The following is a 25742-nucleotide window of genomic DNA, read 5'->3' as shown; positions in this document are numbered from 1 at the left end:
CCTGTGCATTACAGACACTGAGTCCTTTTTCTTCCAGAGCTGCAGACTGGACTGCATATAGCTTAAAGTTGCTCTGCCGTCTAAGAAAAGATTTCCCTTACTTTAGAGAGATATCCTCTCACTTCTTGTTGTCTCCCGAACCACCCCTGCTGATGATGCTTGTAGGCAGGTGCAGATATTCTTCCCACCAATAGGTGATGCTGTGCTAATTCTACAGGAGAAGTGGAGTGTGATAAGGTAAGTTACCCCCTTGGACTCCGTCAGACCCCTCTGGGAAGGTAGGTGTCTAATTTCATGCCAAATCAAATCAAATGAGAATTCAGGTGGTCATCTTAATGAAGGAGCCCTAAATGGGGGATCCCACGTCACTCAGGCGTGCTTTGAACAAGTGGAAGGTTAGGGCAAGGAACCCAGTGGTTGGGGACAGTGCTTAGCACATGGAAAGGTTCCCGGCAAGTAGGGACAGTATAAGAGCCTTCTGAAGACTTCTCCCAGTGAGCCAGTACAGTTGTAGTTATAGTATACAAGATGCCGTCACCCCTCCAGCAGAGCTGTTGTTGAAACTTTTCTGTTCATTAGTGTGCCATAATGTTCTTCCAATGTGATCACTATAACTCTGAACAACTACTATAAAACTACTACAGTGCTAAAGGCCCCATGTGTGTGGTTCCTCCCATGCAGGTACCTTGTTCAAGGACCCTCCGACATTCTGAATTACACCTTTTGGGGATGGTGGGACACACCTGCTGCTATTCTTGAAACACATCTGCTGGTAATCCTGGAACACATCCAACGGTGATGCTGGAACACATCCACTGGTGATGCTGGAACACATCCGCTGGTGATGGTGGAACAAGGAGTGAAGGGAAATCTCTGCAGTGGAAAACAGCAGAAACAAAAATGGGTTTTATGCATTCATTACTATAACCAAATCTAAAATCCTAAACTTTGCTATCCAAAACTACTAATTCAGAAACACGTTTTTCACACACCCTATATTACCAAAAGTATTGGGACACCTGCCTTTACATGCACATGAACCTTAATGGCATCCCAGTCTTAGTCCGTAGGGTTCAATATTGAATTGGCCCACCCTTTGCAGCTATAACAACTTCAACTCTTCTGGGAAGGCTGTCCACAAGGTTTAGGAGTGTGTCTATGGGAATGTTTGACCATTCTTCCAGAAGCGCATTTGTGAGGTCAGGCACTGATGTTAGACAAGAAGGCCTGGCTCGCAGTCTGCGCTCTAATTCATGCCAAAGGTGTTCTATCGGGTTGAAGTCAGAACAGTCAAGTTCCTCCACCCCAAACTCGCTTATCCATGTCTTTATGGACCTTGCTTTGTGCATGCATGGGTTGGGTGCAATGTCATTCTTTCCTAGCTGAGGAAGGAGGAAATGCTGCCCTACAGCAAAAAAAGAGGAAAAAGCAGGAACAAAAATATATCCAATTGTAAGACAGGGAGGGGGCTGGAGCCAGATGCAAGCAATTTGTTTTTTTGGGGTGAAGGCCACATTAACTTTAATATTTCCTGGATTTCATTAGCTGTTCTCTGATTGATTTCACTTGCTGTGTGGAATTGCTCTATTATGCGTCTTTTCTGATTATTTTATACTTTACATTTTTTTTATTTTTTTTTCCTTTTTTTTATACCCCTTTTTACTCCTCGTCCAATCTGTATCCTCTTCTCCCCTTTATCCCTTCGCTCCATATATTTCTTTTTTCTCATCCTACTTCCTGCAATGATTCTCACATTCACTGCCATGATTATCCAGCTGACTGGTGGCCACTGCCATTGGCTGTTGCCTAGGCACACGTACACAATACCATACTGCATAGTGTGACGCATTTCATGAATGTGAGTCATCGGCAAACGCTCCCATTGTCTGCAGCTCACTCTCATGCTCTAAATATTATGTCCCCCCTTACTGTATAATTTCTCGATCTTGTTTTTCAGAAAATTGGAGATTTGTCTTTTTAAAGCTCTGTGACCAAGTTTGAGAATGTCATATCAATAGTAAATAAATAGGACACTGTGAAGGCGCCCATGATGCTGTGGCAACCTAGTTTATTAAAAAGAAGTACCATGGCAGCCCATGGAAAAAATAAGGTGCTTCAAGTGAACCTTTAGGCCTCCTAAATACTGTACGTTACCACAATGCATGGCAACCCATGGCACTCTAGGTGTTTGCCATTGATTTAGATTGGCACCCCAATGGCACAATGCGGTAGATGCCAACAGAACCGCGCTGCACTGCCGAATCCACATCTGGCTTTTATTCTTTTGCCTTACAAAGGGTAAGGACAGAGGCATAACCAGAACCTTCAGGGCCCAGGTGCCATGAAACCATGAAGGACCCCCCCCAACCCCTCCGAGCCTGGGGCACTTTCCTCTTAGCCTGGTGGCCAAACACCAAGGCCTGTTTGCAAGTGTGACCTTTGCAACCCTGGTAGTTTCGCCACTGGTGTCAGTAGTTTGTTATTTATTTTATTTTTTAATGATTTTTTTTTTACTATTTTATTTATTTATTTATTTTTTACAATATGATTTTTTTCCATTTTTATTGTCAGGTGTACATTGGGGGGCTTTGATGAGGTATCAGGAGTCTAAACAGACCTCTGATGTTCCACCTTTGAGGCTAAGAAAGGAGATTGTGGACACAGCCCTCAATCTCCTTTTCTACAGCCTCAGCTGCGCAGAATGACTGGACAGGAATAGCTCTTTACAGAGCTTCCCGTTGATTAAAAAAATTAAAGTGTTACTAAACCCATTCACTATATCTGGTCTCCCACAGTACACAGAACATGGAAATGCAATTGTTTTCAGGGCCGGTGCTACCACTAGGCAAACTAGGCAGTGGCTGGGCGCCCTAGGCAGCAGCGGCTAGGGCGCACTGCTGCCTAGGGCACCCAGCCACCTGTGTTCCTACTCTTTTCTCTCTGCTGCAGCCAACTAAGTCTCAGCATCACCAGGCCGACGCCGCTCCGTTCGTATATAGTGTCAGAGGCGTAGTGGCGGCAGTAGACTGTGTCTGTGTCCCGACTCCTGGATGAATGGAAGCAAATAAATATTCATTAAGTGGAGCCAAGGAGGGAGGCAAAATGAGCTTTCGCCTAGGGTATCAAAAAATCCTTGCACCAGCCCTGATAGTTTTAGTAAATATAAATGGCTAAATACAGTATCTCACAAAAGTGAGTACACCCCTAACATTTTTGTAAATATTTTATTCTATCTTTTCATGTGACAACACTGAAGAAATGACACTTTGCTACAATATAAAGTAGTGAGTGTACAGCTTGTATAACAGTGTAAATTTGCTGCCCCCTCAAAATAACTCAACACACAAAGCCATTAATGTCTAAACCGCTGGCAACAAAAGTGAGTACACTACTAAGGAAAATGTCCAAATTAGGCCCACTTTCACTGGAAGTTCAACATGACACATCATGGCAAAGAGCTCTCTGAGGATCTGAAAAAAAGCATTCTTGCTCTACATAAAGATGGCCTAGGCTATAAGAAGATTGCCAAGACCCTGAAACTGAGCTTCAGCACGGTGGCCAAGACCTTACAGCGGTTTAACAGGACAGGTTCCACTCAGAACAGGCCTCACCATGATCGACCAAAGAAGTTGAGTGCACGTGCTCAGCAGTCATATCTAGAGGTTGTCTTTGGGAAATAGACGTACGAGTGCTGCAGAGGTCAGCATTGTTGCAGAGGTTGAAGGGGTGGGGGGGTCAGCCTGTCAGTGCTCAGACCATGCGCCGCACACTATATCAAATTGATCTGCATGGCTGTCATCCCAGAAGGAAGCCTCTTCTAAAGATTATGCACAAGAAAGCCCACAAACAATTTGCTGAAGACAAGCAGACTAAGGACATGGATTACTGGAATCATGTCCTGTGGTCTAATGAGACTAAGATAAAGTACAGTACACTAAAGTAGAGTACAAAGACAAGTGTGTCTTGCCTACATTTTATCTTTGGTAATGCACAAAGTCGGTGCGCCCTACCTGTTTTTCTATATGTTTCAGCTCCAAGGACACCCATTGTTCTGAGGAGGGCAGCAAGACCTTAGACTTTCCATATTTTGTCCAAAGGGTTGGCTACACCACTTACATATGGACTAAGCTCCTGAGTGCAGGAGATTGTTTTGTGTTGTCTGGCCAAGCATGTCTCCAGACCTAGACCCTATTGAGCATCTGTGGGGCATCTTCAAATGGAAGGTGGAGGAGCGCTAGATCTCTAACATCCACCAGCTCCGTGATGTCTTCATGGAGGAGTGGAAGAGGACTCCAGTGGCAACCTGTGAAGCTCTGGTGAACTCCATGCCCAAGAGGGTTAAGGCAGTGCTGGAAAATAATGGTGGCCACACAAAATATTGACATTTTGGGGCCAATTTGGACATTTTCACTTAGGGGTGTCCTCACTTTTGTTGCCAGCAGTTTAGACATTAATGGTTGTGTGTTGAGTTATTTTGAGGGGACAGCACATTTACACTGGTATACAAGCTGTACACTCACTACTTTACATTGTAACTGTAGCATGGCCCCCTTGGGGACTGCTTGGATTTACCTGCTCATCTGCATCACCATGACCTTGTGAATATTCCAACCCTCCTGACACTTTGGGTTCAGACATCATTGCAAAACCTTTAAGCAATAAGACAACACTCAATACGTTTATATTCTGTTAATGTTTACTGGAATACTTCTGTTAAGGTATGGTTGTACAAAGGAGGTAATGGTTCAACTGAGCTTGGGATAGCAGCACAAACTCAGTTGAGTGACTCCTCAAGAAAATGCCAGTTAAGACAGTTGGCAACAACAGGTTATTATATACACATATGTACAATGGAGTACCACTCGAACATAATCTGAACGGATAAGCAGAGGTTATGTATCAATTCTGACAATACTTCTAGAAAGAAAAACCCAGGCCAGCCTGTTTAACCTTTGATCCTAATGAGAGATGAAGCTAAACATGGATGGTTTGAGGGCCCTTTAAGTAGCAATGACAAAATGTCCCCGTTGTATCCAATAAGGTGTAGTAACAGAGTGGTAGTATACTGTATCTGGTGATGACTATAGCTAAAGATGCTTATGTACGGTGTTCAAATAAAGGTGCAGGGAAGTGTTCCCAAAGTAAAGCTGTCTGTGCACAGTGTCCCAGTGAAACAACGAAGGAAAGGTTTGCAAAGATGGGCAGTGGCCCTCTCACCAACGACCAGATCTATTCAATGCCTTCTAGCTAGCGAATCCTGGATGGGCGTCCTGGCTGCAGACCCGCTTGTGACAATCCCCCGTTGCGGAGCACGAAGCATGGGTTGCTGCACTGTAGAGGTGGTGCTGGTCTGATGAACAGCAGACAACGCTGGACCCCTTTTCCGTCAGGTCAGAAAACTGTAGACTGTGTGGTAGGCCACGACCTCACTCTCCTTGCAGAGAGATCCTTCACACATGAGGCCCTGGAGGAAGAGAGCGTGGGGCAGATCTCTGGTCTCTTTTGTAGCTCTTCCCAGTAATCTCCCTGGTGATAGCATGGATCCATGGGATATGTAGTCCGGGTGTATAGTCATGCAGGCGAATAGCCATCTGATGGAACTACTAGTCCCACAATCCCTTTGGTTGGGCTCACAAATATGATGTCAGTCTAGTAAGGCTGGGCACTAGAGGAACATAATGATGTACAGACAGGGCAGGGAATAGCTGTTCATTGCAATAGTAGTCTATATTGCTACATAACAAAGTGTCATTTTTTCAGTGTTGTCACATGAAAAGATATAATAAAATATTTACAAAAATGTGAGGGGTGTACTTACTTTTGTGAGATACTGTACCTTTTCCCATCAGCTGTATATACGGTAGCAGTCTTGAGACTTCTATTAGTGTCTGGTTAAAGCTTGTAGGAGGCGTTTTCATTCTCCTCTAACTGTCCTATGCTATGAGGCTGCAGGACCCTGTGTTTCTGTCTGGACAGTGCTGATTTGCCTGTGCTGATCACATGCACCCTCCCAAAAAAAATCTCTTTAGAAATACCCACCAAACTGAGCATGTGCAGAGTGCCCCCAAGGCTCTGTACTATCAGCAGATGGATTGGGGACAGTAAAAGAAGGAGGAACAGAGAAGACAGGATCAATCAGCCTTTTTACACAATGCAGAGGATTAACTCCTTAGGTTAAACAGTGAGTATAACAAGCATGCTTTACTGCATATACAGACTGATTTTACTGTTGTGGGATTAGCAACCCTTTAGGCATAGTAAACACTGCTTCAGGTATGAATGGACAGAGTCAGTGATTGTTACACTGACTATTCAGGCAAGGAAGGGGCCGGTATATGACATGTTTACCAGCCCCTTCCCCACTCTTTATCCTGACAGCATCCCCAGCAGCCGGGAGACGGGAGGGGGAAGCAAGCAGAGCTTCAGGGGACGAGGGGGGGGGGGGGTGCCAGGAGAGAGCACCCAATGGGGCCCAGGAGAGAGCACAGGAGCCCAGGGGCAGCAGAAAGAAGCTGGATAGGAGGGGCAGCAGAGTGGCCTGTAGAGGAACCAATCCCCGCAATGTTCCTCCTGCAGCCGCTGAATTCCTACAGGAGGGAGAAGAGAAGCTGGCACATGGAGGAACATGGAGGAATCGGTTCCTCTGTATGCCACCGCCCCTTCTATCCAGGTGTACGGGGGGCGCATGGGCCCCCTGAAGCATGGGGTTGAGTTGCAATTGCGACCCCTGTGACCCCTGTACTTACGCCCCTGGTAAAGGACCTTAGTCCTTTTAACGTGTATCAATATCTTGGCCCAGAGTCTTACTCATAGACAATTAAAATTTAAATGTTCTGTTTCAAATGCTGTTTCATGCATTGACATACATCCTTAGACACAGTCTGTTGGGACAGTATGGTCACCTGCTGACTTGGCACTATCCACAGACAGCTTAACTCTTCAATGAGACACAGAAGTTAAATCTAATGCAATTTCACTTTGGATAATTGCAGTACAGAGAATGCTTTTTCAGTCTTTTGAAGTGTAATGCCGCGTACACACGGGCGGACTTTTCGACCGGACTGGTCCGACGGACCGAATCCGGCGGACAATCCGACCGTGTGTGGGCTCCATCGGACCTGCAGCAGACTTTTTCGGTCAAAAATCTGACAGATTTTAGATTTGAAACATGTTTCAAATCTTTCCGACGAACTTGAGCCTGGTCGAAAAGTCCGCTTGTCTGTATTCTAGTCCGACGGACAAAAACCAGCGCTAGGGCAGCTATTGGCTACTGGCTATCAACTTCCTTATTTTAGTCCGGTCGTACGTCAGCACATACGAATCCGTCGGACTTTGGTGTGATCGTGTGTAGGCAAGTCCGTTCGTTGGGAAAGTCCGTCGGAAGTCCGCCGAAAGTCCGTTGAATAGACCGTTGGACCAGTCCGGTCGAAAAGTCCGCCCGTGTGTACGCTGCACAAGAAGACATTTGGGTTGATTTACTAAAACTGGAGAGTGCAAAATCTGGTGCATCTGTGCCTGGTGGCGAATCAGCTTCTAACTTTAGCTTGTTAAAGCGGGATTCTGGCCAGCTAAAAAAAAAATTTAAAGTCAGCAGCTACAAACACTGTATCTGCTGACATTAAATAAGTAGACTTACCTGTCCTGGGTGCCCGCGATGTCGGCCGCCTGAGGCCGACCTGTCCCTCTGCTCTCGGGTCCCGGCACCGCCATCCTAGGTAAGGGAAGCAGGCAGTGGAGCCTTGCGGCTTCACTGCCAGTTTCCTACTGCGCACGCGCGAGCAGCGCAGCGATCTGTGAATGGCCCTGTGGTGTTCTGGGAACACACACAGTTCCCAGAAGACAACGGGGCCTCTCACTGAGGAGCAGGATACACCGCGGAATAGGAAGAGGCAGATTAGGAAGACTGCCTAGCAACAAGGGTTTAGGTGAATATAAATTAATTTTTTTTCCAAATGTTTTTTTTTTTAATTTTTTTCAGGATTTTTGGTGGAATTTTCTTTTCCAGGGTGGCCCTCCACTTTAAGTTAAAGTATAACTAAAAGCAAAACTTTTTTTAGTTTTAGACCCCTTTCACACTGAGCCACCCCGGGTGTCAGCGGTAAAAAGGTGCTATTTTTAGCGCCGCTTTACCGTCGTTTTAGCAGCGCTACTCGGCTGCTAGCGGGGAGGTTTTAATCCCTGCTAGCGGCCGAAAAGGGGTTAAATCTGCCCACAAACGCCGCTTTGCTGGAGCTTTGCCGGCGGTATAGCAGCGCTGTCCCATTGTTTTCAATGGGGAGGAGCGGTGTATTCACCACTTCTCCATCGCTGCAAAGAAGCTGCTGGCAGGACTTTTTGTGACGCCCTGCCAGCGCAGCGCCCCAGTGTGAAAGCATTAAGGCTTTCACCCTGGGTTTCCAGCTGAGGCTGGTGAGGTAACTTGTGGATGTCACATTATAAGTATAGTCCCGCTCTGAGGACTTGTTCACACCTGTGTGCATGCTACAAGGTGTGTGTACTGGTGTACATTGTGTAGGGATAGTGGGAGTCAGTGCCATGCGTTGTGGAAGTGTCATAAAAAAACTACATTCAATTCTATGGCACCGCAGCGCATTGTGGTGACAAGTGGTGTGTCGAGCTGTGCAGAGATGCTGACATGCTGTATTTTTATGCACCTCAGTGCAGCATTATGGTGTGAATAGGCGCATAGAAAGCAAAATCTATGTGCCCTTGCATTGAACCTGTGTTGATCTGTGCGATCTGTGCGGACAAATTTGTTTTGCTTCTGACCCGCCCTAGAACTGAGCGGTATCATGGCCTGCTTAACAATAGAAAAGATTCCCAGCACCTCGGCCATCTTGTATGTACAGTATATCACACCCCAAGTCGTAGAGGGGGGCCTTGTGTACCTGCACAGTCTGCACAAATGCTAGGCCCACCCTTGTTGCATGGAATATTTGAAGTGAACCTATACTCTCCCCAGACTAAGCAAAGTAGCATTTTTTTATCTATCAAAAAGTGTTTCCCAGAGCTAAACCTTTCATCTGATTTCTAAATTGCTGCATTTGTAAATTCCGAAAGCCAATATAAAGGAATAGTAGTGGTAAAAAAAGCACTTGTGGGTTTAACCAATCTTGTTTTTTTGTACAATTTTCCTTTAAGGGGGCGTGGCAAGGGGTGTGGGCTATGCCTGCATACTTTTGCTGATAGGTGTCCCTCATTCCCATCTCAAAAAGTTGGGCGGTATGTGAATGTTTCACACCGGTCCAATAGGATGGGGCATATTGGACAGTGGGAGGAACCTGACAAGTGAGAGCATAGGCATAGTTACAGCCCTGGTCATTGGTAGAGGAAAGTGCCTCAATGCATGCTGGGTGACTGTATATATGCGAAGGGCACATGTGCTCAGGGTCTTTGGCTGGAGAGCGGGGTCCTGGAGGGAGAAGGCGGCTGCTCCTCCTCCTCTGCACAGGCTGTCTTTTGGCCTCAGGTGGTCAACATGAGAGCCTGAATCTGAGTAAAGCTGCTACCTAAATGTCCTACAAGACTGACTGGAAGGGAGACTATGAGTACAGATCTGGGGCCTGTCCTGTAAGGACCATCCCTTCAGCTAGTAGAGTCAGTGGATGAGTGTCAGCCAAAGGGGATGCTAGTGAGTGTCCTGAAGACAAAACATTTTCATCAAGTCTGCTGCCAGAGCAAGCAAAGAACTCATTTCTCCCATACGAGTGGCAGTATGGTATAGCAGAGAGTCTGCTACCACATTCAACCTGGTGAGGCCAAGTGAACGTTGTCCTCATCTGTAAACAGTTCCAGTTGGAGTATCCCACTATTCCCTTCTCCCATACAAGTTCCAACAATAAATACCAAAGAAAACCCAAACACCCTGGATTGATTATTGGATAACGAGCGGATGGGAGTATGGTTGGTCGTATGAAAACAGCTAGTAACTGGCAGCAAGATAATCAGGGGGAGGCCCAGGGAAGTCTACACACAGCAATCCCTACGGGGGGCAGTGCAACACATGCAATATACATGCATCTACCCATGTGATATACACAGGGCAACACATTTAATATTCTCAGAGCTATGTACTGTATACAAAATACATAGGACAATGCATGCAACATATACATTTAATACATACAGGGCTACGCATGCAAAATATGCTATGGTGTGTATTACATAGACCTGACCCCTGCACTCCCTACACTAAAATGAGTATTATATAGTCCTGACTTATGTACTCTATACACTCTATTGTGTATTACATAAACCTGATCCCTGCACCCTGTACAGTGGGGAAAATAATTATTTGGCACCCTGCAGATTTTGTAAGTTTGCCCACTTAGAAAAGAAATGAAGGGTCTATGATTTTTTATCATATGTGTATTTTAAACCTTGAACCAACAATCCAGAAAAAAACACATGATACAAATGTTATAAATTGAGTTGCAGTTCAGTGAGTAAAATAAGTATTTTGATTCCCTATCCCTACCAACCAACAATAATTCTGGCTCCCACAGACTGGCTACAGTATGTGCTCATGTGGTACACAGATTAGTCCTGTCAGTTCAAGAAGGTGCTCCTAACGACAACTAGTTATGTGTATAATAAAAGACACCTGTCCACGGAATCTCTTTCTTCATTCAAACCTCATAATTATGGGTAAGACCAAAGAGCTGTCAAAGGACGTCACAGACAAGATTGTAAACCTGCACAAGACTGGAATGGGCTACAAGATCATCAGCAAGAAGGTTGGTGAGAAGGAGACAACTGTTGGAGCGATTAGTCACAAATGGAAGAAATACAAAATAACCATCAATCGTCCTCAGTCTGGAGCTCCATGCAAGATTTCACCTCATGGGATAAGGATGATCATGAGAAAAGTGAGGCATCAGCCCAGAACTACACGGGAGGAGCTTGTGAATGATATCAAGGCAGTTGGGACCACAGTCACCAACAAACCACGCAATACGCCGCCATGGATTGAAATCGTGCAGTGCCAACAAGGTCCTTCTCCTCAAGAAGGCACATGAACAAGCCTGTCTGAGGTTTGCCAATGAACATCTAAATGATTCAGAGAAGGATTGGGAGAAAGTGCTGTGGTCAGATGAGACCTAAATTGAGCTCTTTGGCATTAACTCAACTTGCCGTGTTTGGAGGAAGAAAAATGCTGACTATGACCCTAAGAAACACCATTACTACAGTCAAGCACGGAAGTGGAAACATTATGCTTTGGGGCTGTCTCTCTGCTACAGGCCGACTTTGCCGCATTGAGGGGCCAATGGCTGGGGCCATGTATTGTAAAATCTTGGATGAGAACCTTCTTCCCTCAGCCAAAACACTGAAGATAGGTTATGAATGGGTCTTCCAGCATGACAATGACCCAAAACATACCACTAAGGCAAGAAAGCAGTGGCTCAAGAAGAAGCACATTAAGGTCATGGAGTGACCTAGCCAGTCTCCAGACCTTAATCATATGGAAAATTTATGGAGGGAGCTGAAACTTTGAGTTGACAAGTGACAGCCAAGAAGAAACCTTAAGGCAGTGGTTCTCAACTCCGGTCCTCAGGACCCACTAACGGGCCAGAATTTAAGTATTACCTTGGGAAGATGCAGACTAGAAAACTGCAATCACTGAGCAGCAAATGATATCACCTGTGATGTATTTCAGTTATCTTGCAAACCTGGCCTGTTAGTGGGTCCCGAGGACAGGAGTTGAGAAGCACCGCCTTAAGGATTTAGAGAAGATCTGTAAAGAAGAGTGGACCAAAATCCCTCCTGAGATGTGTAAAAACCTGGTAACCAACTACAAGAAAGTCTGACCTCTGTGCCTGCCAACAAGAGTTTCTCCACCACTACTAATGCTGCGTACACACAGGCGGACTTTTTGATGGACTAGTTCCGGCGGACTTTACGACGGACTTTACGACGGACTTTCGAATGAACGGACTTGCCTACACACGATCAACCAAAGTCCGACGAATTCGTACGTGATGACGTACGACCGGACTAAAATAAGGCAGTTCACAGCCAGTAGCCAATAGCTGCCCTAGCGTCGGTTTTTGTCCGTCGGACTAGCATACAGACGAGCGGACTTTTCGACAGGACTCGAGTCCGTCGGAAAGATTTGAAACATGTTTCATTTCTAGGTCTGTCAAACTTTTGGGGAAAAAAAGTCCGCTGGAGCCCACACACAATCTAATTATCCGATGGAGTCCGGTCCAACGGACCAAGTCTGCCGTAAAGTCCGCTTGTGTGTACGCAGCATAAGTCATGTTTTGCTTGGGGATCAAATACATATTTTTCTCACTGAACAACTCAATTTATAACATTTGTATCATGTTTTTTTCTGAATTGTTGTATTATCTGTCTCTATTACTTAAAACAAAGTTTCTCAAATCCAGTCCTCAAGTACCCCAAACAGGTCATGTTTTCAGGCTTTACATTATTTTGCACAGGAGATTTGATCAGTTTTACTGCCTTAGTAATTACCACAGCCGTTTCATTTGGGGAAAATCCTGAAAACATGACCTGTTGGGGGTACTTGAGGACTGGAGTTAAAAAACATTGACTTAAAATAAACCTATGATAAAAATTATAGACCCTTCGTTCCTTTGTAAGTGGACAAACTTACAAAATCTGCAGGGGATCAAATAATTATTTTCCCCACTGTATGCTATATTTTGTATTGTGTGGACCTGACCCCTGCACTCTGTACGCTATATTGTGTACTACATAGACCTGACCCTTTCACACTATACTCTGTGCTGTGTATTAGATAGACCTGAACCCTGCACTCTATGCACTGTTGCGCATTACATACATTTGACAGCTACACTTTATACATTGAAAAATGAACAACCTCGTGCCAAAGTGATTAAATAATAATATCTATATACCGGATTATGACTAAGCGAATTCCAATTCGTGAAACGCGTTAACCTCTGCCAGGTCTGCATTGATGTCAGGATGTCTACGATGTTGTCTGATGATTTTTATCTTCAATAAAGTCTTCACTTTTGCTTCAAACCTGTGAGTGCGGTCAAACCTTTTCCTGTTTCAGTGGCTCCTATCCAGATTGAGGACTTGGACCTGCACTGTGAGGTTGAAGCGTGGGATTGCTCTCACCTGGAGTGGCTTTCCACCAATAATATTTATATAATTGCTCCCCAAAATGTAGACAAGCTACTGTGCAGTTAAATTGTGATGACAGGGGGTGCTAAGTAAATAGCACTCAAATTTGTTATTAATACACTTTAAGACCATATAACATGGAATAACAATGTGAATCAAAGTATAGTGATGCAAAATAAACAGAAAAAATCCCCCAAAAATATATAATCAGAATGAAAAATCTTGTGAGTCCATATATCTTCAGTGAAAATCTTGATGAACAAAACCATAGAAAGTCCTTCACCACTTGACAAGAAATCCAAACCACACCCAATTAGGGTGACCACGTGTCCCGGATTGCCCGGGACAGTCCCACATTTTGCAGGCCTGTCCCGGGTCCCGTGCACCTTCATTCCAGGACAATACAGTATCCCAGAATGAAGCCGCCACAGACACCCCCCCTCCCCCCAGGCCTATCTGATGCCCCCAAAAAAGGCCGCTTTACTCACTGACAGCACTTGTTATGGCTGGGAATGTCTGGAGAGGCACAATCCCTGTCCCTTGCTTGTGTTTGAAGAAATTATAAATCCAACCTCTTGTGTCTAATCACTGGCCAGGACAAGTACTGTCAGTGAGTAAAGTGGTGGCCTTTTTAGGGGGCATGATCAGGGCTTTTGGGTAGAGTATGCACCCACCACCCCGGCTGTGCTGTAATTCGTTACAAGACAAGCTGATTTTTGGGATGGGGGTGGGGGGGGGGGTGTGAGTCTGAATGGCAGTTTGGAAATGTGGTCACCCTACACCCAATGTGCTCAAATGAAAAACCTACTCACCAGATATCCATGACCTCTTTAATTAAAAAGAAGGTCTGGAAACCTTATATGGGAAATCTTGGAATAGATAGACTGGGGAAATTCCAATCTTCTAGGCTATAGTCTCCTCTCCACCACGATGCCCAGGATAAAAGGGAGAGCCAATAGCGTAATATTGCCTTTTTTTATAAAGGTAGTTCATAAACAAAAATGCCTGCTTACATTCATTTGTTTGTGTCTTGTCCCAACACTGAGGATACCCTGCAGATTGCTGGTGAGAGCCGAGCACCGCTGAGCTCACGCTGCAAGATTGGTGTGCGTTCCACTCCCCTCGAGAGACAAACTGGAAGCTCGGACCTGGAAGTGACGTGATTGGAAGGCTCCTCGACATACGCTTCGTAATTGCTACGTCATTTATAATAAAGGCAATATTACTCTATTGGCTCTCCCTTTGTCTTTTATCCTGGGCATCATTGTGGAGAGGAGACTATAGCCTAGAACAGGGGTCTCAAAACTTTTCAAATAAAGGGCCACTTTATTGTCCTTCAGATTTTAGGAGGGCCAGGTTGTGGCCAGCAGGGACAGAAAATGTCTTGAGGTCAAGAACCAGAGAGAAAACATGGCCTTGAGGTTGGTGGTCAATAGGAGTAGTGCCCCTATTAGTAAAAGGAATAGTATCCCATAATTGGTATCAGTGGAAGAAATAGTACCCCCTTGTTTTGTGTCAGTGGGAGGAATAGTGCCCCAAGGGCCGGATAAAGGCTAGCAAAGGGCCACATCTGGCCCTCAGGCCGCAGTTAGGAGAACCCCTGGCCTAAAAGATTGGAATTTCCCCAGTCTATCTATTCCAGGATTTCCCATCTAGCGTTTCCAGACCTTCTTTTTAATTAAAGAGGTCATGGATATCTGGTGAGGAGGTTTTTCATTTGAGCACATTGGGTGTGATTTGGATTTCTTGTCAAGTGATGAAGGACTTTCTATGGTTTTATTTATCAAGATTTTCACTGAAGATATATGGACTCACAAGATTTTTCATTCTGATTATATATTGGGGGATTTTTTTCTGTTTATTTTGCATCACTATACTTTGATTCACATTGTTATTCCATGTTATATGGTCTTAAAGTGTATTATTATTAAGAAATTTGAGTGCTATTCACTTAGCACCCCCTACCATCACAATTTAACTATATACATTGTGTTGTGTATAAGATAGACCTGACCCCTGCACCCTATACGTTGTGTTGTACAGTAGGTGTGCGCAGCCTATTGCATTAGGGTGTGCACCCCAAAGCTCAAACACGTATGTGTGTTTGCGCATGTGTATATATACTGACGGTGTTAGTAGGGCAGAGATTGGTGTCAGTAGGACAGTGAACGTTGGCAGTAGTTGTTTTTTTTGTTTATTACATAGACCTGAGCCCTGCACACTATATATATTGTGTTGTGTATTACATAGACCTGACCAAAGTGTTTATTTTCAGTTGATGGTTGCTGTGTAGTTTGGAAGCAATGAAGTTCTTCTTTAAAGTGGGGTTCCACCCAAAAAACAAAAATACCTGGAAAAATTCTAAAAAAAAAACCAAAAAAACATTTGGATATTTTTTTTTTTTCACTTACCTCTAAATGCCTGTTGCTAGGTGGTCCCTCGTAGTCTGCCTGTTCCTTTGCCTGGGCTGGTGACATCCCTTCCCCCCCCCAGGCACAGGAAGGGCTCCGTTCTGCTCCCTCCCTCCTGTCAATCAACTGGGACCCATTACAGGTCCCAGGTGATTGAGTGGCCAATCACGGCGCGCGGCGCCGCTCGCGCATGCGCAGTGGGTGCCAGGCTGTGAAGCCACAGCCCGGCGCCCACAGTTGAAATGCCGGCGCCGACGAGCGGAGGGGGGGACGAGCGGGGCTTCGATCCCCCGCATCGCTGGACCCAGGGACAGGTGAGTGCCCAATTAAAAGTCAGCAGCTGCAGTATTTGTAGCTGCTGACTTTTAATTTTTTTTTTTTTTTTGACGGCCCCCCTGGGTGGAACTCCTCTTTAAGTAATAATCTCCCATAGTGTTCTCTTTCCATAGTGTATATTTTCCCTGCAGATGGGGAGGTTGTAAAGGGCGGCTTTCTCCTGCGCTGTTATGTCAGTGTGTGATATCACACACATCATCAGTGTTATGTCACTGTGTACAACACTGGCTCAGTGCTGTTATATCAGTATACTCCACCATACACATCATTAGTGTTATGTCAGTCTATATTACACACAGCCTTAGTGCTGTCATGTTTGTGTATAAATCAATGCTCTCAGTGTATAGCATAGTATTCTCAGTGTATAGATCACTATATGCTGTAGAAAACGGATCATTACTCATAGATCAGTATTCTAGGCATATAGATCTGAGCAAAGATGAGTACTCTCAGGGTATAATTTATATTGGATCCCTCAGTGCATAGATAAGCACACTCGCAGTATAGAGATCAGTACTCTGTGTTTATAGATCAGTACTTTGGGGGGATGGATGAGTACTCTAAAGCCTTGTACACACGATGGGATTTTTGTCAGGAAATTGTGTGATGACAGACTGTTTGCCTAAAATCCGACCAGTGACATTTTTACAGCAATCAATGCATTTGTATAGCATTGATCGCTGTATTAATGCCAGTGGTCCCAAAAAATGTGTCAAAATTGTCCGATGTGTCCGCCATAATGTTGCAGTCACGATAAAAATTGCAGATCGCCGCCATTACTAGTAAAATAAATAAAAATAATAATAAAAATGCTATAAATCTATCCCCTATTTTGTAGATGCTATAAATTTTGCGCAAACCAATCAATATTCGCTTATTGCGATTTTATTTTACCAAAAATATGTAGAAGAATACATATCGGCCTAAACTGAGGAAAAATTTTTTTTTTTTATATATTTTTGGGGGATATTTATTATAGCAAATGTGTTTTTTTCAAAATTGTTGCTATTCTTTTGTTTATAGAATAAAAACCGCAGAGACGATCAAATACCACCAAAAGAAAGCTCTATTTGTGGGTAAAAAGGACGTCAATTTTGTTTCTTTTGGGTACAACGTCGTATGACCGCACAATTGTCAGTTAAAGTGACGCAGTGCCGGATCTCAAAAAAATGCTCTGGTCAGGAAGTGGGTAAATCCTTCCGGGGCTGAAGTGGTTAAGGCAGAAATATTTGAACAATAAAGTCTAGTTATCATCATTGTATTTTTGGATACAAATATGTTCAACAATGCTATACCTGTGTCAAGCTGGGCTCCTCCACATCTTCATTCTGTGCAGCAGAACCGGTGTGGACCGCTGGAGCTGTGGCCTCAGCAAATGTCGAAGGGAGCGTAGACAGCGATGGCCTGGGTTCTGTCTGGTCGGTCAAAAAACGCTGTTGTGATACCACAGCCTGGGGACATAGCGGTCATCCGCTGCTGCTCCAGATCTCTCGGAGTCCATGATCTTGTTGTGCTCCCTTTTAAAAGTACTCTTCAGGTTGGAATTTTTTTTCTTGACATAGTTGATGTCTGCCCTGGGGTAAAAAGGCTTCACCAACTCAAGCAGTTTCTCCAATGCTGCCTTCCTCAAGATTTTATTGGAGTAATCTCGACTCTTGACCTTAAAGAGACAGGGCAGCTCCTGGTACAGGTCGATTAATTAAAAAAAAAAAATCAGGCGCTGTAAATTTAGCCACTATGATAAATGATATGATGCCTGCAAGACAGAACACAAGACAAACCATAATGTCTGGCTTAACTCATAAGCTGGTCCCAATATAAGCCACAATCTAAGCAGTATAGGCCACTAACCACCTATGCCCCAAATTCAAATTGTCCCTTTGTTTTATTGCTCCTTTCTTGCTTTTGCGAGCGAACGTCCTTCCCTCCAAGATCATTCCTACGGTCGTTCCATCGATCTGGCTTTATATACACTGCGCATTCGTCAAACACCGCTCTCAGTGCGTCATGACGCTGGGGCGTGACCATCTCTCTTCTGCATGCGACACACGGCGGAACATTCGGGAGGGACAACATGGCGGAATCGTCAGATTACAGGCATCCCCGCAGTGGTGGAGCTCAGAGGAGGCACAAAGCAACCCCCATGAGCAAGAGTGGAGATGGTGGAGATTGTGCGCATCCTAGAGAAGCACAACTACGATAGCAAGCTGCGCAATGTTTTGCAGGGTGAATTTTCGGTACAACGAACAAAGGACTAAATCAGAAAACGATGGTCTGATCTCAAACACCGTGAGGAAGACCAGATGGAGTCCATGCATAAGATCATCAAAAAAAGTTAATAATATTTGTATCTAACCAATATGTGTATGTGTAAATTAGCTGTCTGTATATGTGCTTTCTCCAAGTAGCTCGAGAGACTTATATATAATGTTTTCTATAATCTTTGTCTGAACTGTTATTTTAAAGATGAAGTAAAATAGAAAGCAGATATGAACATTTTTATTTGGTTCTGTTTTTTGACATTTCTTTTTGTACCTATTTTTTTTCTCTTCTTTCAACAGGGAGGCACCAAATAATGAGGCAACAGCCAAAGCACCAGAAGGGACGAAAGGAGGCTACCCTCGCTCGGGCCCCAACAGGGGAGGCAACAAGGCCATCTTCCCACCAAAAATGTAAGTGACAACTTCAAACACACTCATTTAGCCACTGACAGGGGTGATTCTAGGTTGGCCAAAGGCCATGGGCTTAGGGCAGAACTTAAGGGGTAAAGAACACTTTCTGGTTTCTGCCTGGCTCATCAGCGCCCATTAATGCAGCCTTGCCAGTGTAGACATGGGTAAAGGAGAGGCCCCGGGGATCACAGTCATACAGAGTCACGCCTGCTAGAATGATCATCATATATCCCCTATCCCATAGAAGACAAGAAGGGTGGGGGCAACTGCAGGACTTTTTCAATGTTGGCACTTGTCCAGTGTTTGCCCTCTGTACTGTAAAATGACATCACCTTCCCTTTTCTATGCATTTTTCACTGTAAAAAAAACACAGTGCAGCATGGTGAAGTCCACTAGTCAGGAGCAAACATTGTCATCAGACCAAGTGCAAGGTTGGTCAACTAATGTAGAAAAATGGATGCTAGAAACAGATAGGACTAGGGGTGGCTTAATGAGTGGTGTATTGTTTCTTTTTAGAGGAAAGTTAGTGTGGTCAGCTCACCCAGGATGTTGGTTTGGAAGCATGGGATCTGACTCCTGGACCCCGCACAGACCTGTCTGTTGTGGATGTCAAATCCCCTGACGCAAGTCACACTGAGGGCCAAAGTGACCCCAAAGAGGAAGAAAGTATTCGAGAGCCCCTTGTTTGCGCAATTAAGTATTCTTGGAATCTGGCTTCAAATGTGTATACATGTCGAGTGTTTAGCTGAACAAACCAAACACTAATTCCACACATTAGCAAAGTATGTAGTGCCTTAACATAAGCTTGGAGAAGGAAGAGGTGGAGGGAGCTGTCAGTTTTGCTAGGTACCCGAGTTTTGGAGACCCAGGCACCAGGGCCAAGATTACTGAGTAGATGCAATGTGTACATTGCTAGTAGTGTAGGTGTCTGAAGGGCAAGCAGGTTGCAAGCAACAATAGACTTGGTAGGTAAATATTTTCTGAATTTGACTAGTAACCTGACCATAACTCACTATGTAGGGCCTCAGCCACTTGACCATCGTTCCCTTACTACTTTTTTGTCTTCTTACTGGGTCATCATCTTCCAAGATGCACAATTGGCTGAATGAGTGCAGATACTGTATGTTGCATTGTTTGAAGAATCTGGAGCATATAAAGGAGGCTGCCACTGCTTTACAGCGAAGAATCCGTGATTCTGTAGACATGCTTGCCAAATTGTAATTTCCTCTTGCCTGGTCGGAAGTTTCTTGTTCCACTTGTTGGTTCCTGTTTGCACTTTTAATATTTACAATGTTTTTTGGACTTTTAAATGAGAATGTTTTGTGTCCAAACTCAGTGTTTCTCCACTCCACTCCTCTAGGTGGACCACCAGGTCCTGTTTTCTCTATTTTCTAATTTTTTTTTTTTCTAAAAAGCGACTGTGTGTATTACTAACACTGAAAATGACAACATCACCTGTGCCAAATTCAACAAATATAGAAAACCTGATCTGGGTTTGCATCTTAAGAAGGAGAGTTGGGAAACACTGCCCTAAGTAATGTGAATTATCTTTCTGTGTTTTTAAGAATAGCAAAGCCAAAATTTGAAGCTGCCCACAAATTGTGCCTTAACATTCTTATTTCCCTCATGATCCTATGCCTTAAAAGTCGTCTTTCCCTACATCTATTTGCTAAAGCCCCAAAACACACCATGTGTCAACATAAGCTATCTCCCATCATGGGGTATCAATGGATGTGTTTCAGGGGTGCAACCCCTTCCTCTGACCTACTTTAGTTATGAGGAAGGGGATGCACCCCCAAAAGCATCCATTGATACCCCGTGATGGGAGATAGCACATGTTGACACACTGTGTGTTTTGGGGGCTTCTAAAATAACATGTTTGGAACTACACACATTTTTGGCAGGGGATCATAAGGGACATTTAATTGTTCGGCCTCTACATGTACGTGGCTTCAAATTTTGGCTTTGAGAGGGGTGAGTTCACCCCATCTGAGGAAGGCAACATCCACACAGTCTTGGGATACTAATGTCTCATTTGGCCTTCACTTTACTAAAATCAAACTTTGTAAGTTCCTGATTCGGGGATGTGTATCTTATGTTTTGAAACATGCCTGTTTAGCCACAAAAAAGGAAAAATAATGGCAAACATACATGTTATACACCAAGATGTTGGTTTGTTTTAAAACCTTAAAATGCATGAAACGTGAATGTGCTTTGAGTAAAATGTTTTTTACTAAACAATGTGTGGCTTATTATTTCAATGCTCAATACCAGTGTATTTGTTAAGTTGTTGTAGTTACAGTGACAATGTGCTCTTAAATGTGGCCAACTCCGGCATTTTTTTGGCCTCCAAAAAATTAAAGGAGTTGAAAAGCCATAATGTTTTTGAAATTCATGCATTAGATCCATTAAGAACAAAAACATTGTGTGTGTGTAGCAGACCCACAGCCCACCACAATAGTTAGCTTATGAAGAGATTGTCACCTCATGTAGCAAACAAGGTACATTTGCACTATTGTAGCAACTGGCCAAAATAAAGGCCATTTGATAACATATTATACAGATAAGAAACACAGACAACAGTAGTTCAAATGAAATATGAGTTTATGATCAAATAAAATTATTATTCAGGATCAGCTCCAATTTGCTGCCAAGACACTGCCCCTCTACCCACAAAATAATCAAGGTATTTGTGACATATATCTCTGGCATTTTGGGAGGGCAATCCAGCATGGCCAGTTTCTAGAGCCGTCATCAGACCCACAGACGGCCGAGCTGCAGCCTCTTCCATTGGGCCTGCCACAGCAGGATCCACATTTGGCACTGAGGCAAGGTAGCTGCTAGCATTCCTCCGTAAAAAATTATGGAGTACACAGCAGCACAATACCACATTGAATGATTTTGTATAGTGCCAGGTTAATTGGTGTTAAAAACAGCCTGAACCGACTGGAGAGGATGCCAAAGGCGTTTTCAACCACCCTTCTGGCACGAGAGAGCCTGTAAGTAAAAATTTTCCCTGCTCTGTGGGGAGGTTCTTTATAGGAAACGGCTTCATTAGATGTTCCCCCAGAGCAAAGGCCTCATCTGCAATAAAAACAAAATTGAGGCCCTTAACATTCTCCTTAGGTGGTGGCAAGCTTTAGGTGCCATTCTGGAGCTGCTTGCAGGACTCTGTCTGCATAATGACTCCTCCATCAGAGTTGCGTCCATTTTTCCCAACATCAGGTAACAAGAACTCATATGTGGCAGACACTATAGTTAGCAGGACTATGCTGCAAAATCCCTTATAATTGAAATAATATGAGCCAGAGTTGGGTGGTGGGACAATGCAGACATGTTTCCCATCAATAGCACCACCACAGTTGGGAAAATCCCACTGATGATGGAACTGAGCTGCAACGTCCTGCTATTGCTGTGGACTGTCCAAATTGCAGCGCATATTGACATTCAGAAATAACCTATCAAGATAATAGGAGACAAAAACTTTCTCCGTTACAATTTGAAGGTAATCAGGCAGGTCCTTGCACTACATGCTTTGGCGATTTCATCCAGAAATATGACCACAAAAGAGGGATAGTGTGTATGGGTTTTGCAAAGTCAGCAGATAGAGTATTTGCATTTTGGGGGGGAGGGTTACAAATGAGTTTGGGTCCCAAAAAATGGCCTCTTGCACTCTGCCTGAATTGGAGGACAACAATAACATTTGTACACATTTTAGGGGGTGTTTAGGGTAAGCACAAAAATGTAGCTGACAAAAAACATTGTTAAGTTGCTAGGCTAGGTGTGTATGGGCCCAGGGATAGCATACTGGGGAGGTTAGTGAAGGAAAATATGCATATAGGCCAAAAAAGGAGCAGGAAAAGCTTACAGCATTCATGAGGACAAAGAGGACATTCACAGCATATTACAATAATGTTAAATATGGAATCAAGAAATGAATACAATACATTAGCAAACATTAAATACATAGAATGTGATGTTAAAGTAAAAAACTTACCCGAATATAGTCCTTCTGCAGGACTTGAATAATGGCTGAGCGGGTCTCTGGAATAATGAGTCCCAGAGCCTGGGGGGAGATCCCAGTGGTAAACTTGAGGTCCTGGAGACTTCTTCCCGTCGCCAAGTACCGCAAGGTGGCTATGAGCCTTTGCTCAGGACTAATGGCAAGCCTCATGCATGTGTCCTTCTTCTTAATAAAGGGGGACAACAATGCCAAGAGTTGGTGAAAGCAGGGGTCCGTCATCCTGAGATAATTCCGAAAATCGTCCGGATCATTCTCCTGGAGCTCCCACAGCAAAGGCATATGACATAATTGGTCACGATTAAGCAACCAATTTTTGGTCCAAAAAACCCTCCTCCTGTTCCTGGACTGGACTTGGGTCAAAGCAATAACTCCAAGGCCAATAATAGCACGTTCTCTCCTCCTATTCTGCAACATGGCTGGTTGACGAACGGCCATTCAGAAACGAACTAAAAAGCACGAACTGAAAAGCGCAATCAACACTCACTAAACTTCTACTTACACAAAATTAGCAGAAGGAGCCCAAAGGGTTGCGCCTGACAGTTGAACTTCCTTTTTATCGGCTCGTAATACGTCTAGTACGTCACTACGTTCGTGTTCGTTGACCAACAATTGTGTACCGTTTGCATGCAAGACAAGTTCCTGGCACACGCCCTTCGAGCAAAAGTCTGACGCTCTGTTGGCCAACAATCTGATCGTGTGTACGAGGCTTTAGTGTGAAGATAAGTACTCAGAGTGTATACAGATTACTCTCTACTTATAAATCAGTACTCTAGGGGTGTAGATGAGTATGCTTGGGTTATAGAGGAGTGCTCTTAGTGTGTTCAGATTAGTACTCGGGTATAGATAAGTACTCTGAGTGTACAGATCAGTACTGTTGGTGTATAAATGGGATATCTCGGGTACAGATTGATACTCTTGAAGTGTAGATGAGTACTCTAAAGGTATACATTGGATATCTCTCTGGGTATAAATCAGTACTCTCAGGGAATAGATTGGTACTATTGAGGTATAGTTCAGTATTCTCGGGGTGTGGATCAGTACTCTCTGTATATAAATCAGTAATTTTGGTGTATAGATCAGTATTCTTGGGGTATAGATGATAACTCTTGATGTGCAGTTTAGTACTCTTTGGTAGGGATAAGTACTCTGGGTGTACAGATCAGTACGCTAGGTCAGTGGTTCTCAACCTCAGTCCTCAGGTACCCCCAACTGGCCACGTTTCAAGGTTTTCCTTTACTTTGCACAGCTGCTTTTAATCAATATAAATGACGTGGTATTGATAAGAGCTATTTTTTCTAAGGGGTATTCCCAAAACATGGCCCGAGGACTAAGGTTGAGAACCACTGCTCTAGGTGATCCTGAACCCACCGCCGTGACTTCCTGGGATGGAGAGGGAGGCCGTTCCCGCAGCCTTGGCCAAATATACAATTGAATGCATTCTCAATTGGCCTGAAGGGCCAATTCGACCCGTGGGTCTTGTGTTTGACACATTAGCTGTAGGGGATCAGAAAGGTTGTTTTCGGTGAGGTACCAACTCATATGGTTGTGGACAAGGCATTCAAGATGTTTGGAGGCAAATGGGAGCACAGAGATGGGTCTTAAAGTATAAAGTAGAATTTCAGGATATACCTAACTAGTGTTAAAAATTGTCTCCTCTCCCTCCTGACACCTATACTAACTAACCTGTGAAAGAAAGATGTGTATACTTGTGGGGCAGGTTTGCATGACAGGGTGGTCATCAAGTCCTCCATGTTTCCCTCCTCACTGGGCGCCAAGCAAGGGTCACATGAGAGGCCTACTCTGGGGTGGGTTGTTCTGGGCTATGCTAGGCACTTTGTACAAGGTCACAACCATACAAATGGGGTACCTTTACTTGAGCCACGCTCATGACCTGGTAGATGAAAACATGAACAAACTCTAGTAAACTCTCTTGATATCATGTATACCAACACTGTCACTTGTGCATTTAGGAGGGACATCCAGAGCCAATGCCCTCTCCACCTGTCCAGCATACATAAGTGTGTGCAGGGGGTGTGCCTGGGCACACCCTAATCACTACGTGTGGTGCAGATTCCCTCTACTGCCTGGGCTTTCCCCTAAGTTGCCTCCACCCACCCCGCAGTCCTGCTTAGGTGCTTCCCTCCTCTCCTCCCAGTTGCTGCAGAGGTGTTTCAGGATGGAGAATAGGGAAGGGGCTAGTAAATATGTCATTTACCGGCCCCTTCCTTTTCTAAATGAATATAGTGAACATATTCACTCACTGAGTTCATTCATAACTTCAATTGCACTTTGCACTTGTAGTTTGCACTTGTACTGCAAAGTGGATTTGCCTTTCGTACATAACCCCCATAGGGGTTAAATTACTAAAGGCAAATGGACTGTGCAAGAGACTGTGCCAGAATTTAGTAAATGAGCAGAAGCTCTGCTGACTTCCATCATCCAATCACGTGCAAGCAAAAATGCTGTTTTTTATTTTCCTTACATGTGATTGGGTATTCTTTGCAAAGTGAAGCTTTTTTCCTCATTTACTAAGCTCAGGAGCAATTGCACTTGCAGAGTGCACAGTCTAGTTGCCTTTAGTCAATCAACCCCATAGGGTTACACTATTTGCTATTTACCGACTGGCTTGTGTAGCTTTACTGCTACAGGATGGCCGATCTGTGCAGAATCATGTGTATATACGTGATTCTCAATTTCCCAGTAGTCACAGCACAAGCAGATCCTCGGGTGCCGGGTAATGGATGACCACGGGCACCCACTGATTGGCAAAGAGGAACACAGGACAAACCTCTATCCTAAGTAAACAATACAGAGCTCTGTCCTGTCAGCAGGGATATGCTGGATTTTATTTCCCTGCAAAGCACATCCTTTAGTAAAAGCAACTCACAGTACACAGAAATACTGGCTAGGCACAACGTTAACCCTTTGATCGTCCTAGATGTTTAACCCCTTCCCAGCCAGTGTCATTAGTGCCGTGACAGTGCATATTTTTAGCACTGATCACTATATTAGTGTCACTAGTCCCCAAAAAGTGTCAGTTAGTGTCAGAATGTCCACCATACTATCACAGTCCTGCTTTAGGTCACTGATCGCCGCCATTACTAGTATTATGGAAAAAAAATTCAGTATACTGTATATCCCATAATATTCACGTAAACCAGTAAATCAGTAAACGCTTAT

General features: G+C 44.2%; 1 long non-coding RNA gene across 1 annotated transcript in view; it reads right to left on the bottom strand.

Annotated features, from left to right (window-relative positions):
- Positions 1–25742, bottom strand: part of LOC141133499 (uncharacterized) — a 50298-nt gene that overhangs the window by 5364 nt on the left and 19192 nt on the right. Inside the window, exon 2 of the long non-coding RNA XR_012243087.1 lies at positions 686–873. This is a non-coding gene — a long non-coding RNA (uncharacterized lncRNA). The remainder of the gene's footprint in view (positions 1–685; positions 874–25742) is intronic.

This window comes from Aquarana catesbeiana, linkage group LG03 (genome assembly GCF_042186555.1).
Source record: "Aquarana catesbeiana isolate 2022-GZ linkage group LG03, ASM4218655v1, whole genome shotgun sequence".
Classification (NCBI taxonomy): domain Eukaryota; kingdom Metazoa; phylum Chordata; class Amphibia; order Anura; family Ranidae; genus Aquarana; species Aquarana catesbeiana.
This window is presented reverse-complemented; position numbering and strand designations above follow the sequence as displayed.